Genomic DNA, 12296 nt, shown 5'->3' with positions numbered 1-12296 from the left:
GCCAATGTCTGTTTTTCTTTTTTCTCTCTTTATATGTACTAATAATTTCTGTCTCTTTTTTTCTTGCTGCATTCATCAGAATGTCTTTGTCTTCTTCCGAGGAGCATCTTGGCCCTGAACAAGGTGGAAACGAAAGTGAAGTGAGTACTCACCTCTTCAGATTGGTAAGTATTCTCCATCACATCTACACATGTGACAATTTTTTTTTCTTTTTCAGAATAATTCTTCAACTGCAGCTGAGGCCGAGCAGTAGCAGCATGGACAAGGTCATGTGGCAAGGCGGCATGTAAGTATACCTGACTGATTGTACTCTGTTTATTGTAACCTGACTGTACTATTCTTGACTGTTCATTTTTTCACCTTGCTTATTTCTTTACCTTTTTGTTCTTGACTCCTTTTTTTTTTTCTTGCCTTAAATTATTCTTGCCTGTTTTCTTTCTCTGTTTTCTTTATTTTCCTTATTTTAATCTCTCCAACATTAATGTATTTCTTTATTTTCTAGGTTCCAGAATGGCATGAGGACCTCATTGATAACGATATCCTCATCTCCTTTGTCCATGAGCGAGTCCCATTGTGGGACACCCAGGTTCCGCAGCACTCGGACGTGATGATCCGGCGACTATGAAATGAGGTGGCCCAAGCGATGATGGATGGCTGGGATGACGCCCCGGTTCGGGTCCACAAGGCATTTTGTAAGCATTGCAATGCGGTGTAATGCAGCAGTGACCTTGGCCAGGATCACACAACTGTGTGTGATGAGAGAAACTGCTGAGAGTTGCCAAAAGTCCATTGTGTAACCATTTTTTTTTAAACAGTGCTCAAAGTCAGAACTCATTGGTGTTCGATGAAGGATCGCTTCAACAAGGACGATCGTCAAGAGAGCCAGGTTCCCAGTGGTTCTGGAGCAAGGATCCGAAAATATAAGAATCACCGCATTCAGGCATTTTTGTGACCGGTCCTTGCCCAGTGAATGTAAGTATTTTTGTGGTGTATTGGATTGTGTTGTATTGCCTAATCTGCATTTTTCTATTCCACAGGAGTTGGCGCTTTTTCCCGCATTTGATGACGCATGCATCGTTTCGTTGTCTGTAGCTTGGCGTGGTAAACGCAACATGTTGCAATTTCGGAGGTGTGAATTTCCCGCCTAGAAACGTATGCGGTTGTTTGCAGAAGGAATGCGTCGAACAAATGCATTTCAGTCTATGAGAATGCATGCGTTCGCAAGCCTAATATTACTATTGTAAATGTTTGTTACTAATGTTTTTCTTTTCACAGCACTTGGAGCAGCACTCTTGACCCTGGTTCTGGAGCGGTCCTTCATCAAACAGCCACAGACCCATCCCAGCCATCCACCAGCGCAGCAGCAGCAGATAGTGGTCCTGCAACACAGACTGGAGACCAGGAAGCTGGTCCTTCAGGTTTTTCTCTGTCCCAGTCCTCTGCCTCTTTTTTTGGGCTCTTCCCGCCAGCGGCAAAGGGCCTCGGACAGGTCACTCATGCCTGAGTTTTTGCACTTGAGCTTGATCTTTCATGATGGACTCAAGGTGATGGGAGACAGACTGGATAGTGGCTTCAACCTTATGAATACATTTATCCAGGATGTCACCAGAAGCCTTGACCTAGTGAAAGCCGACCTCCAGTGGCCAGCACATCATTTTTTAAATCAAATTGAAAAGGACATGTTGGAACACCTTACTCCTGATCTCCAGCTCAGTGTCATGGAGAATCCGAAAAAGTCCAACTATATCTCCATTGAATGGTACTTCCACAGTAAATATAAACAACCACAAGATGGCAGTCAAATCACTGCCACCTTAAAGAAGCCAACCATATATAAAAATGTTATAAAACAAATGTTTATTAAAGAAACAAAATAATAACAATACATCAAAACATCAATAAAAACTACTGCATTCCATCAGGAAATTACCCCATGGGAAAATGGCAGTAGGAGGCCATATATATCTTTTAGCACTGGGAAGAATAATGCAAAAAATGCAAAAAGGACAAAGAGACAGTTCAGAAAATCATGGTATACATTTGGATCACATATATGGTGCTATCAGCATCCCTATTAAAACACCAAAGTCCCCCGTTTTCCTAGCAGCTATATTTAGTGTTTAGGCATAAAGACAATCCTCGTAGATCCAATACAACTAATGCCACATGGTACAATAAATAGTTAGTGCAAAATATCTTTACCCAGATGCCGTGAATGAACGTGCGCCTCCTATGCAGCTTTTTCCCGGCGCCCCGACGCGCGTTTCGCCCTTGCTTCTTCCGGGGGCGTGTCTCTAAGCAGACCGGGTGACGTATATATGCCTATAGTGGGCCAATCAGATGCTGCCGCTAATGAAAAATAAGGCCGCTCATTCCGCTGATGATAAAAGCGGCGCATGCGCAGATCCACCTCCCCCAAGACGACACAACACTTCCGGACATCCACCGGGTGGACCGCAAGCTGAAGCAAGCAGATACCACCTGTGGCGCTGTCCGAAGTGTACGGGGAGAAGGACCCACGCATGCGCACTATCATCTGGAATGTAAACCGGAGTAGTGAAAATGAATAGGATATATATCATTTATAAAGTGCTGAAATAAGATTACAGTACTAATAGTGCAATACTAATAAAGTGCTTGTATGCAAATACACATTTATATATGAAAACTATCTTGTGCTGACCATAATTTAATACATGCATGAATACCATAACAGAGTGCAAAAAGGAGCAATTAATTATATAGAAAAGTGCGTGCCAGTGCAGGTTGATGCGACGGAGGAAAAAGCGGCGCATGCATATTATTATATAGTGCATACGTTAAAGTGAGGAAATTTTGGACATACAACCGGGGCCGTGATAAATATACTATAATACCAATATCAGTGAAAAAGGTGCAACAGCCACAGAATTATATCTGCAGATAAAATATCTTTAATATCAGAAATACGCTAAAGTGCCCATGGAAAAATATAAATTAACACATACATAAATCAGTGCATAAAAAGTGCATATAAAGCATGTAGTACCTACTCAGAATTTAATTGATAATTTAATTGATATCTATTCAAAATGATATCAGAAATACATACCATAACAGAGTGCAAAAAGGAGCAATTAATTATAATAATATAGAAAAGTGCCAGTGCAGGTTGATGCGACGAAGGAGAAAGCGGCGCATGCATATTATTATATAGTGCATACGTTAAAGTGAGGAAATTTTGAACATACAACCGGGGCCGTGATAAATATACTATAAAGCCAATATCAGTGAAAAGGTGCAACCGCCACAGAATTATATCTGCAGATAAAATATCTTTAATATCAGAAATACGCTAAAGTGCCCATGAAAAAATATAAATTAACACATACATACATCAGTGCATAAAAAGTGCATATAAAACATGTAGTACCTACTCAGAATTTAATTAATAATTTAATTGATATCTATTCAAAACGATATCAGAAATACAATAGATAACTCTATAAAATTACTTCATATCTAAAATTTCCATACAAAAATATCAAGATATCAAAATGTATAAGAGACATAAGAAACATGTAATAATATTAGCCAAGATTAAACAAAAACTGTTCTTTATTCTTGATAAGAATCCTCTTCATGAAAATCAGCGTAGAGAGTTCTCCCATTCTTCACAAGATAGCGGCAAAAAAGGGGACCACGACAAAATACTTCAGTTCCCTAGTGTGTGTGATGAGAGAAACTGCTGAGAGTTGCCAAAAGTCCATTGTGTAACCATTTTTTTTTAAACAGTGCTCAAAGTCAGAACTCATTGGTGTTCGATGAAGGATCGCTTCAACAAGGACGATCGTCAAGAGAGCCAGGTTCCCAGTGGTTCTGGAGCAAGGATCCGAAAATATAAGAATCACCGCATTCAGGCATTTTTGTGACCGGTCCTTGCCCAGTGAATGTAAGTATTTTTGTGGTGTATTGGATTGTGTTGTATTGCCTAATCTGCATTTTTCTATTCCACAGGAGTTGGCGCTTTTTCCCGCATTTGATGACGCATGCATCGTTTCGTTGTCTGTAGCTTGGCGTGGTAAACGCAACATGTTGCAATTTCGGAGGTGTGAATTTCCCGCCTAGAAACGTATGCGGTTGTTTGCAGAAGGAATGCGTCGAACAAATGCATTTCAGTCTATGAGAATGCATGCGTTCGCAAGCAAAATATTACTATTGTAAATGTTTGTTACTAATGTTTTTCTTTTCACAGCACTTGGAGCAGCACTCTTGACCCTGGTTCTGGAGCGGTCCTTCATCAAACAGCCACAGACCCATCCCAGCCATCCACCAGCGTAGCAGCAGCAGATAGTGGTCCTGCAACACAGACTGGAGACCAGGAAGCTGGTCCTTCAGGTTTTTCTCTGTCCCAGTCCTCTGCCTCTTTTTTTGGGCTCTTCCCGCCAGCGGCAAAGGGCCTCGGACAGGTCACTCATGCCTGAGTTTTTGCACTTGAGCTTGATCTTCCATGATGGACTCAAGGTGATGGGAGACAGACTGGATAGTGGCTTCAACCTTATGAATACATTTATCCAGGATGTCACCAGAAGCCTTGACCTAGTGAAAGCCGACCTCCAGAGGCCAGCACATCATTTTTTAAATCAAATTGAAAAGGACATGTTGGAACACCTTACTCCTGATCTCCAGCTCAGTGTCATGGAGAATCCGAAAAAGTCCAACTATATCTCCATGGAATGGTACTTCCACAGTAAATATAAACAACCACAAGATGGCAGTCAAATCACTGCCACCTTAAAGAAGCCAACCATATATAAAAATGTTATAAAACAAATGTTTATTAAAGAAACAAAATAATAACAATACATCAAAACATCAATAAAAACTAGTGCATTCCATCAGGAAAGTACCCCATGGGAAAATGGCAGTAGGAGGCCATATATATCTTTTAGCACTGGGAAGAATAATGCAAAAAATGCAAAAAGGACAAAGAGACAGTTCAGAAAATCATGGTATACATTTGGATCACATATATGGTGCTATCAGCATCCCTATTAAAACACCAAAGTCCCCCGTTTTCCTAGCAGCTATATTTAGTGTTTAGGCATAAAGACAATCCTCGTAGATCCAATACAACTAATGCCACATGGTACAATAAATAGTTAGTGCAAAATATCTTTACCCAGATGCCGTGAATGAACGTGCGCCTCCTATGCAGCTTTTTCCCGGCGCCCCGACGCGCGTTTCGCCCTTGCTTCTTCCGGGGGCGTGTCTCTAAGCAGACCGGGTGACGTATATATGCCTATAGTGGGCCAATCAGATGCCGCCGCTAATGAAAAATAAGACCGCTCATTCCGCTGATGATAAAAGCGGCGCATGCGCAGATCCACCTCCCCCAAGACGACACAACACTTCCGGACATCCGCCAGGTGGACCGCAAGCTGAAGCAAGCAGATACCACCTGTGGCGCTGTCCGAAGTGTACGGGGAGAAGGACCCACGCATGCGCACTATCATCCAGAATGTAAACCGGAGTAGTGAAAATGAATAGGATATATATCATTTATAAAGTGCCGAAATAAGATTACAGTACTAATAGTGCAATACTAATAAAGTGCTTGTATGCAAATACACATTTATATATGAAAACTATCTTGTGCTGACCATAATTTAATACATGCATGAATACCATAATAGAGTGCAAAAAGGAGCAATTAATTATATAGAAAAGTGCGTGCCAGTGCAGGTTGATGCGACGGAGGAAAAAGCGGCGCATGCATATTATTATATAGTGCATACGTTAAAGTGAGGAAATTTTGGACATACAACCGGGGCCATGATAAATATACTATAATACCAATATCAGTGAAAAAGGTGCAACAGCCACAGAATTATATCTGCAGATAAAATATCTTTAATATCAGAAATACACTAAAGTGCCCATGGAAAAATATAAATTAACACATACATAAATCAGTGCATAAAAAGTGCATATAAAGCATGTAGTACCTACTCAGAATTTAATTGATAATTTAATTGATATCTATTCAAAATGATATCAGAAATATATACCATAACAGAGTGCAAAAAGGAGCAATTAATTATAATAATATAGAAAAGTGCCAGTGCAGGTTGATGCGACGAAGGAGAAAGCGGCGCATGCATATTATTATATAGTGCATACGTTAAAGTGAGGAAATTTTGAACATACAACCGGGGCCGTGATAAATATACTATAAAGCCAATATCAGTGAAAAGGTGCAACCGCCACAGAATTATATCTGCAGATAAAATATCTTTAATATCAGAAATACGCTAAAGTGCCCATGAAAAAATATAAATTAACACATACATACATCAGTGCATAAAAAGTGCATATAAAACATGTAGTACCTACTCAGAAGTTAATTAATAATTTAATTGATATCTATTCAAAACGATATCAGAAATACAATAGATAACTCTATAAAATTACTTCATATCTAAAATTTCCATACAAAAATATCAAGATATCAAAATGTATAAGAGACATAAGAAACATGTAATAATATTAGCCAAGATTAAACAAAAACTGTTCTTTATTCTTGATAAGAATCCTCTTCATGAAAATCAGCGTAGAGAGTTCTCCCATTCTTCACAAGATAGCGGCAAAAAAGGGGACCACGACAAAATACTATATAAAATATATGGATAAAATACACACAATTAGCAACCATAAATAAAATACTAGAAACTATATACTAATAACCCCATTAAAAACACCCTAGCCCTAAAAATACCTCTCCAGAACACATAAATTATATATAATACTATCTACAAAAAGGCTGAAAAACCAAAATTTTCATTGAGGCCGTCAGGACTTAGAGTTCCCAGGCGATAAATCCATTTACTCTCAACCTGGGCAAGAATTCTAGCCAAATCCCCTCCTCTAGTGCCTAAAGAAACCTGATCAATAGCTTTTACTACCAGACCTCTGGCATTACTTTCATGATAAATTTTGAAATGTCTGGCAATAGGTTTAAGGGGCATATCATTATCTACTTTTTTAGCCTTTAGAATATCCCTGACATGTTCCCTAGTTCTTACCTTCAGTTCCCTAGTTGTGAGGCCAACGTACACTTTACCGCAAGGACACTGTGCATGGTATATAACCCCTTCGGAACTACAATTTAGATGTTGTCGGATTTCATATTGTTTAGAACCATCAAAGTTACAGAAGTTTGTTGCCTTTTTATGGTTAAAGCAGCCCTTGCAAAAGCCACACGGGAAGAAACCAGGCCTTCCTATATTCTTCTTACTTTTTTGGGGGTCGTAGTGGCTATGAACCAAAGTGTCTTTTAGATTTGCAGATCTTTTCGCGACAAAAGATGGACGGTCAGGTAAGCAATGTCGTAAGGTGGAATCCACTTGTAACACTTTCCAATGCTTTAATACAATTTCTTTAAGCTCATTCCACTTATTGTTATAAGTTGAGATAAAACGTACTTGTTCAGGATGATCTTGTACTTTGGCCATGAAGGAGTCTTTATATAGTAGTTGGTTACGCGAAGTCTTGGAAGCTCTGAGGTATCCTCTTTTAATCATCCTTTTGCTGTATCCCCTCTCGGTAAATCTTCTTGTTAAGTCCATGGCTTGTTTTTCAAAATTACTGTCATCAGAACAGATACGCCGAGCTCGGAGAAACTGCCCAACCGGAATTCCACGAACTGTGGAGATGGGATGGGAGGAATCTGCATATAAAAAGGAGTTAGTTGATGTGGATTTTCTGAAAATATCAGTATTAACCACTCCACTAGGACCAATTCCAATTTTAATGTCCAAAAAATCAATTTCCCTTCCAAATTTGAATGATAATTTGATGTTCTTGGTGTTATTGTTAAGATGTCGCATGGTACATTCCAGGATTTCCAGCGAGCCTTCCCATATAAACAGAACATCATCGATGTATCTCATCCAGTTATGGATGTGACACATTTCCTGAATGAGATCACCTTGAAACACCTCCCTCTCCCAGGCCCCCAAAAATAAATTGGCATACGAGGGGGCACAAATGGCCCCCATCGCAGTGCCCTGCAATTGTAGATACGTCCGGTTATTGAAGGTAAAAATATTGTGCGTCAACAAAAATTCAAGCAAAATCATGATTAGTTCTACCATGTCAGGTTCCAATGGACTAGAATTTAGAAAAAATCTTGTTGCATCCAACCCATCTTGATGCCTTATGGATGTATACAAAGACTCCACGTCGGCCGCTACAAAAATCATATTATCATCCAGACATAATTGATCTAGACGTTGCAATGCCGACATGGTGTCTTTGATGTAGGAAGGAAGGTTAGTGACCAAAGGTTTTAAAAAATAATCAATTACACTCCCAATTAGTTCACAAAGTCCCCCATTACCTGCCACAATGGGACGGCCTGGGGGATCCAGATGATTTTTGTGTATTTTCGGTATTAAATAAAAAGTAGGGAGCTTTGGATGACAATTCCTAATCTGATCCACCAATTTCTTAGTCACCAAACCTTGTGTAAAGGCTTTCTCCATAATGTCCACCAGAAGATCCTGAAAGGAGGACATTGGGTTATACGATAATTGACGATAACAATCAGGGTCATTCAAAAGTTTGTGGGCCTGTTTTTCATATTGGCTAATTGGCCAAATAACCAGATTCCCCCCTTTATCGGCTGGTTTGAATACAATATCGTCCCACGTTTGCATTTCTCTCAGAGCCAACCATTCTGATTTAGAGAGATTAGATCTACTCCTTTGTTTTCGCGCCAACTCTTCTATATCTTGTGTAACTAATTTTGTGAAAATCTCTACTGCAGGGCAGAGATTTAAAGCAGGAAACGTTTTACAGCTAGTATATAGATGTTTAGGAATCATACTCACACCTGATGTACCAGCATTTTCTTCTTCTAAGGAGATCAAAGCCTCCAAGGCCTCATCTTCAGCTGTTGTAGATATATAATCCTTTTCCATCTTTGATGCATGCAGCTTTTTAAGAACTAATTTCCTAGCAAACAGGTGAGTGTCTTTTACCGATGTGAACGGGTCTAGATTGTTAGAGGGGGAAAAAGTCAAACCACGTTGTAAAACATTAATTTGTTCCTCAGTTAACACATGACTAGATAAATTAACCACCTGATATCGATCTGCTGGTCTACCATTCTTTTGAGCCTTCTGGAACATATCCGGGAATTTTTTCCTTTTCTCATTCCCTTTAAATTGAGGATCTCGTGTGTTCTCTACATCACTTGCCGAGGTTGCGCTGTCCACCTCAGAGACATAGGATCTATCAGATTGCGTCCTAGTTCTGTTTCTTGGACCATTTTTCACTCCTTTTAATTGCCACCTGAAGATTTTGTTGGAATCATAATCTTCCACATCACGTAGATATTTTTTGGATTTTTCTTGGCTAATCTTATCTTCCCATTTTAATGCATCCGTCTCCAGATCTTTAGACCATTTACTGAATTGATCTGTGGTCATTTCTTTTACTAATGTTTTAGAAATGGATTCCAAGTCATTGTCCAACTCTAGTAATGAAGATGTATTATTTTCAATTAAAATTTGAATGAACTCTAAAGAACATCTGGATGCTGCTGATGTCCATCTCGCAACTAACTTTTTATTGCCAAGGTCATAAGTAGGGTACAGTTGGATTCTCAATCCTCTAGGGACTATTTTCTTATCCAAATAATTTTCAAGTGTGGTCTTATTCCACCATAACTTTGTTTTACGTTGTAAGGTATATCTATATTTATGCATTAAATCTTTAATTTCAAGAGAGGTATTCTGCGAAACCACTGGGGTACTCCGTGAAAAAATGTCAGTAGCCTTTGAACGCCAGGCACTTTCCCTGGCTTTAAGATCCATACTGGAACGGACACTCTGTTACAAAAACAGCAATCAATAGTTAATCCGAAAAAACCCCATGGGAAAATGGCAGTAGGAGGCCATATATATCTTTTAGCACTGGGAAGAATAATGCAAAAAATGCAAAAAGGACAAAGAGACAGTTCAGAAAACCATGGTATACATTTGGATCACATATATGGTGCTATCAGCATCCCTATTAAAACACCAAAGTCCCCCGTTTTCCTAGCAGCTATATTTAGTGTTTAGGCATAAAGACAATCCTCGTAGATCCAATACAACTAATGCCACATGGTACAATAAATAGTTAGTGCAAAATATCTTTACCCAGATGCCGTGAATGAACGTGCGCCTCCTATGCAGCTTTTTCCCGGCGCCCCGACGCGCGTTTCGCCCTTGCTTCTTCCGGGGGCGTGTCTCTAAGCAGACCGGGTGACGTATATATGCCTATAGTGGGCCAATCAGATGCCGCCGCTAATGAAAAATAAGGCTGCTCATTCCACTGATGATAAAAGCGGCGCATGCGCAGATCCACCTCCCCCAAGACGACACAACACTTCCGGACATCCGCCGGGTGGACCGCAAGCTGAAGCAAGCAGATACCACCTGTGGCGCTGTCCGAAGTGTACGGGGAGAAGGACCCACGCATGCGCACTATCATCCGGAATGTAAACCGGAGTAGTGAAAATGAATAGGATATATATCATTTATAAAGTGCCGAAATAAGATTACAGTACTAATAGTGCAATACTAATAAAGTGCTTGTATGCAAATACACATTTATATATGAAAACTATCTTGTGCTGACCATAATTTAATACATGCATGAATACCATAACAGAGTGCAAAAAGGAGCAATTAATTATATAGAAAAGTGCGTGCCAGTGCAGGTTGATGCGACGGAGGAAAAAGCGGCGCATGCATATTATTATATAGTGCATACGTTAAAGTGAGGAAATTTTGGACATACAACCGGGGCCGTGATAAATATACTATAATACCAATATCAGTGAAAAAGGTGCAACAGCCACAGAATTATATCTGCAGATAAAATATCTTTAATATCAGAAATACACTAAAGTGCCCATGGAAAAATATAAATTAACACATACATAAATCAGTGCATAAAAAGTGCATATAAAGCATGTAGTACCTACTCAGAATTTAATTGATAATTTAATTGATATCTATTCAAAATGATATCAGAAATACATACCATAACAGAGTGCAAAAAGGAGCAATTAATTATAATAATACAGAAAAGTGCCAGTGCAGGTTGATGCGACGAAGGAGAAAGCGGCGCATGCATATTATTATATAGTGCATACGTTAAAGTGAGGAAATTTTGAACATACAACCGGGGCCATGATAAATATACTATAAAGCCAATATCAGTGAAAAGGTGCAACCGCCACAGAATTATATCTGCAGATAAAATATCTTTAATATCAGAAATACGCTAAAGTGCCCATGAAAAAATATAAATTAACACATACATACATCAGTGCATAAAAAGTGCATATAAAACATGTAGTACCTACTCAGAATTTAATTAATAATTTAATTGATATCTATTCAAAACGATATCAGAAATACAATAGATAACTCTATAAAATTACTTCATATCTAAAATTTCCATACAAAAATATCAAGATATCAAAATGTATAAGAGACATAAGAAACATGTAATAATATTAGCCAAGATTAAACAAAAACTGTTCTTTATTCTTGATAAGAATCCTCTTCATGAAAATCAGCGTAGAGAGTTCTCCCATTCTTCACAAGATAGCGGCAAAAAAGGGGACCACGACAAAATACTTCAGTTCCCTAGTGTGTGTGATGAGAGAAACTGCTGAGAGTTGCCAAAAGTCCATTGTGTAACCATTTTTTTTTAAACAGTGCTCAAAGTCAGAACTCATTGGTGTTCGATGAAGGATCGCTTCAACAAGGACGATCGTCAAGAGAGCCAGGTTCCCAGTGGTTCTGGAGCAAGGATCCGAAAATATAAGAATCACCGCATTCAGGCATTTTTGTGACCGGTCCTTGCCCAGTGAATGTAAGTATTTTTGTGGTGTATTGGATTGTGTTGTATTGCCTAATCTGCATTTTTCTATTCCACAGGAGTTGGCGCTTTTTCCCGCATTTGATGACGCATGCATCGTTTCGTTGTCTGTAGCTTGGCGTGGTAAACGCAACATGTTGCAATTTCGGAGGTGTGAATTTCCCGCCTAGAAACGTATGCGGTTGTTTGCAGAAGGAATGCGTCGAACAAATGCATTTCAGTCTATGAGAATGCATGCGTTCGCAAGCAAAATATTACTATTGTAAATGTTTGTTACTAATGTTTTTCTTTTCACAGCACTTGGAGCAGCACTCTTGACTCTGGTTCTGGAGCGGTCCTTCATCAAACAGCCACAGACCCATCCCAGCCATCCA

This window comes from Ranitomeya variabilis, chromosome 3 (genome assembly GCF_051348905.1).
Source record: "Ranitomeya variabilis isolate aRanVar5 chromosome 3, aRanVar5.hap1, whole genome shotgun sequence".
Taxonomy (NCBI): Eukaryota; Metazoa; Chordata; class Amphibia; order Anura; family Dendrobatidae; genus Ranitomeya; species Ranitomeya variabilis.
Note: the sequence above shows the minus strand (reverse complement) of the source record.